This window comes from Berghia stephanieae, chromosome 5, assembly GCF_034508935.2.
Source record: "Berghia stephanieae isolate SIO BIC M18660-M18661 chromosome 5, UCSD_Bste_1.3, whole genome shotgun sequence".
Classification (NCBI taxonomy): Eukaryota; Metazoa; Mollusca; class Gastropoda; order Nudibranchia; family Aeolidiidae; genus Berghia; species Berghia stephanieae.
Window position 1 is genome coordinate 81921343 of NC_088364.1, and position 5000 is coordinate 81926342.

Consider the following 5000-nt stretch of genomic DNA (forward strand, 5'->3'; position numbering starts at 1 on the left):
ACCTCGCCCTAGCTCACTTTGCGGCGCTGCTCTGCGGCTGACGTCTGGGTTGTTACAGTCTTCCCTTGGAATAGACCTTAAAGACAAATTTCCCCTTGGGCATGAATATAGGGAATTTTATTTTTATTTTATTATTTAAATTTATAAAATAAAAATAAAATTCCCTATATTCATGCCCAAGGGGAAATTTGTCTTTAGGGTCTATTTTATTTTATTATTTAAATTTATCCCCGTGTGGTGTCCGGGGTCCCTCAACTGAGAGGGTCAAGAATAACCCAACGCCAAGCCAGCGTGTCGTAAAAGGCGACTAATGGTGTGTGATTCCCCCATCTTTGAGTCACCTGGTCCTCCAGGTTGGGGGTTGGCAAAGGGTTAACACCCCTTTCCGTTAAACTCAAACCGTTACAGAAACACAGACAGACAAACTAAATCCTTTTTTTAGCTTGGGCGACCGAAGAGTTTCTGGAATTACAGAATTTATGAAGGACAACAGACAAAGCCGAAAGGACTCTGCTGACCCGATGACGTCTTCGCCAAACAAGCAGCTTCGAATTGAAGAAGACGATGGAGGTGGATTGGACACACGCTTAGAAAGAATGACTCAACTATAACAAAGAAAGTATTGGACTGGAACCCTCAGGGCAGAAGATCAAGGGGAAGGCCACGAGGAACATGGAGAAGAATTAAAGAAGCTGATATACAGAGAAGTGGTAAGACCTGGAATGAGATAAAAAAGTTGGCTCGGGATAGAGAAGGATGGAAACTGTTTGTCTGTGGCCTATACCCTGACCCAGGGTGAAAAAGGCAATGATGATGATGATGATTTAAATTTATATTAACACCTCACGGCCTATTTTGGGATATGATGAAAAATTTCGTTTTCAATTTATACGTCTGACTGAGCGTGTCAATCCGGTACACTGCACAACGAATAACTAGATATAAAGAATTCAGTATATAGATAATATCGTTAAAATTCCATAATTAGTTGTTTTTTTTAAGTTTAGGAAACATTTACTTTCATAACATTTAACAAAACTAACTTGACAATGAATTCAATTTTTAATCTCAGATTCAATACGACATCGTATTCGAATGATACGATTGGTGAATTTTTGTTCATTCATCTGGATGAGTGAATCAATTATGAATGAGCGACTAAATTAGTAGTAGTAGTAGTAGTAGTAGTATTAGTAGTAGTAGTAGTAGTAGTAGTAGTAGTAGTAGTAGTAGTAGTAGTAGTAGTAGTAGTAGTATAGTAGTAGTAGTAGTAGTAGTAATATTATTATTATTAATTTATTATTATTATTATTATTATTATTATTATTATTATTATTATTATTATTATTATTATTATTATTCGTCTTCTTCTCTTCTTCTTCTTCTTCTTCTTCTTCTTCTTCTTCTTCTTCTTCTTCTTCTTCTTCATTTCATCAAGAATTGAATCAAGGATTGGCTTGGGTCTTATCTTAGTATTTCACCAAGAAATAATTCAAACCTGCCTTTGTTTGGATTCAATAAGAGAAAATGTTTCACTTAAATGGAAGCAATATCGTTATCGGACATTCTTATCTTTCATCAATGAAAATAGAAGTCAATTAATCAAGAACCAATTTGAGTTGTACTTGCGCTGAATAAAAACAAAAGGAATAAAAAAAATGTCGAAAAAAGTTCTAAATAAGGGAACGTGGATTAGAAAGGAGTGCTAAACCCAATGGAAATGAATTTACATGAAATGAAACATCATGAGGCTTCGAGGGGTCAGGGAGGGGAGGGGGGGGGGGGAGGGGTGAGGGTTACCAGGCAATGTCTGCGGCTATATGGTCTGTGCGGCTATGTGGTCTAGTGGTATGACACTCGCTTTCGGATCGGAAGGTCCTGGGTTCGAGCCTCGCGCTCGGCGCATAGTTGAGTCCTTGGAAAAAGGCTCTTTATTTACATTCTCTCACCGTACTCGGGTGTAAAATGAGTACCTGTCCGTTAACAGCCTTGTCTTTGTCCGAAAAATTGTAATATCGCTTAACAGGCGTTATGTCCCGTCCTACATGTTAAATGTTGCTGTTGACCAGGGACCTCTTGTAAAGCGCTTTGAGCACATTTTGTGTATATTGTGCTATATAAAAGCTTTTTTTTGTCTTGCAACAAAAGCAAGCATTGACGCACGTGTATTTGTTGGAGATACAAATCGACAGTATCACACTCAGGCTGAGTTATGTACAGAATAAGGGTATAAAATATGATAAGGTAGTTAAATCTGTTGGCCTTGGCGGAAAGTACTTTACAAGTAATTGTTACTGTCCATTTTTTCTTAGTAGCCGGAATAGCCCTTTACCAGTTAACTGCCGTTCTCTAGAAAACAACGTTTTTTTTAAATTTTGGCCAAAAACTCGTCCTTCAAATATCGACAGATTTAAATGACCTTCATCTTGGCAAATACTCTCAAACCTAACACCCCCTAGGTCCCCTCATATTTGAATAACGGAACAAGTGTGTATGAAAGGTGCCAGACAAAGCAAGAAAGAAAAACATAAAGGTTGACCCGATTTTTTGTGATGGTTTTTTTCTTGTATTTTTCTTTCTTGCGTTATCTGGCACCTTTCATATACACTTGTTCAGTTCTTTACCTTACGCCGGTGCCTGCTCCTTGATTTCTTAACTTCATATTTGAAGGACGATGACTTTTTTCTGGCCAAAATTTCTAAATACGTGTCTTTCCAGAACACGGCAAGTAATATGTTAACTCTTTCCTTACCGATATATCAGTATTTTCCCAAAATGGCAGGCTTACCCAGCAGAAAAATTGTTTTTTTAAACTCAAACAATCTCTCTATAAAACAACGTTATGTTCTTATTGATTAAACAAAGATCATTGTGATGTGCAAATAATAACATTTAAAAAAATACTAAATTCCCTTTATTCATCCCATGGGGGAAATTTGTCTCTAGGGTCTATTCCAAAGGAACACTGAAATAGCCCAGGCATCAGCCACAGTGCAGCGACGCAAATTGAACTAGGGCGAGGTGACTTTCTCAATGCCACACAGCGCAGCGGCGGGTAATCGAACTCGGTAGTTTTCTTGTACGAAGCAAAGACCGTACCGCTGAGCCACGCTGTCGGTAATAAATGTGAGATTTTGCTGTAGGTGGTAAGGAGAGGGTTAATGGGGATTCATTGGTAGAATTGGTAGAGACTGAAGTAGGCATGACGTGATAATGAACCAAATTCCATTCGTCGTTGCGAAAGAATCTATTTTCAGACAACCCTACCGTCCATAGTCAATCAAATACTGAATGGGTAAATGCGACTAATTGAGACACAATAGTTTTCTCTTTGAGAAAAAAATACTTGAGATTTTATATTGCGCAATACCCACTAAATGTGTTGAAGTGTTTTAAAACAGTCCCAAGTCAACAACAGCACTTTATATTTACGAGGCACGACGCCTGTAAGGCGCTTAAACATTTATTTTTCTTCGACAGAGACTAGACAGCACTTTCAGGTACTCGTTCTACACCTGAGTGGAATGAGAGAATGTGAGTAAAGAGTCTTTTCCAGGGAGTCAACATTGCGCCGTCAATCATGGGGTCTTACAAGGTGTTACACAATAACAACACAAAGACCATTGACCTATCAATTCAGAAAAGTGAGTGGAGCAGGCACGTATGTTGATAAAAACAAGAAATAAAGTGAGTAGGGAAGCGCCAGAAGACAACAGAGAATAAAAGCTTCGCGGCGGCGATGGGGGGGGGGGGATCGAACCCGCGACCTTATTGGTACGACAACTCCGCCTGGCCGGGGAGATCGTGACTCTACTGTATGAGCTATTCACGACCTATCAAATGCGTTACAGTCAATGTCACTGTCTGTCTTACACGTCAGAGACAGTCGGAATAATTTCATGCTATAAGGAGCCTGATAAATTGAATTTAAAGTAAAATGAGCTTTTACATAGAGCTATATCCACTAAACGTGTTCAAAGCGCTTTACAAGGGGTCCTTGGACAACAGCAACATTTAACATGTAGGACGGGACATGACGCCTGTTAGGCGATATTAAATTTTTTTCGGACAGAGACAACGCTGTTAAGAGCCAGGTACTTATTTTACACCAGAGTACGGTGAGAGAATGTAAGAAAAGAGCCTTCTCCAATGAATCAACTATGCGCCGATGTGGTATGACACTCACCTTCGGATCGGAAGGTTCAAGTCCTGCTCTGAGCGGCGCATAGTTAAGTCCTTGGAAAACACTCTTCGTCCCCATTCCCTCACCGTACTCGGGTTTGAGATGAGTATCCGAGAGTGGATATTGCTCAATATAAAATCTCAAGTTTTTTTGTGTTTTTTTCTTTTTTGTAGTTTCCATTCTGCATTGTCTGACATATATCTTAATCACCTCTTCAGATTACTACCTGCACCTGTGCCTAATTCCAACTTTTTACTTGTACCCGTTGGACAGGACACTGATGTTTCGTAAACCTTCCCTTTCATCAGATCTAAATCAGCCTAGCCCACTACATTTGAATGTTAATGAATAACTCGACTTCAAGCATTGTTAGAACAGCTCTGTTTTGAGTGTCATATGCTGTACGTTGAACCACCTGGTACTTTCCATTCTCTAGCTTGTCTTAGTCAACTTCTCAGACTACTCTCTGAGCTTTTGAGCTTTTTTATATATAGCACAATATCCACTGAACGTGCTTAAAGCGCTTTACAAGGGGTCCCTGGTCAACAGCAACATTTAACATGTAGGACGGGACATAACGCCTGTTAGGCGATATTACAATTTTTCGGACAAAGACAACACTGTTAACGGCCAGGTACTCATTTTACGCCTAAGTACGATGAGAGAATGTGAGTAAAGAGCCTTTTCCAAGGACTCAACTATGCGCCGAGCGCGAGGCTCGAACCGAGGACCTTCCGATCCGAAAGCGAGTGTCATACCTCTAGACCACATAGCCTAGCCCACTACATTTGAATGTTAATGAATAACTCGACTTCAG

At 39.6% G+C, this 5000-nt stretch overlaps 1 protein-coding gene across 1 annotated transcript in view; it reads right to left on the minus strand.

Moving 5' to 3' along the window:
* LOC144973722 (extracellular serine/threonine protein CG31145-like) overlaps nucleotides 1-5000 on the minus strand; it is a 37175-nt gene that overhangs the window by 1097 nt on the left and 31078 nt on the right. The gene's annotated exons all lie outside the window — the stretch shown is intronic.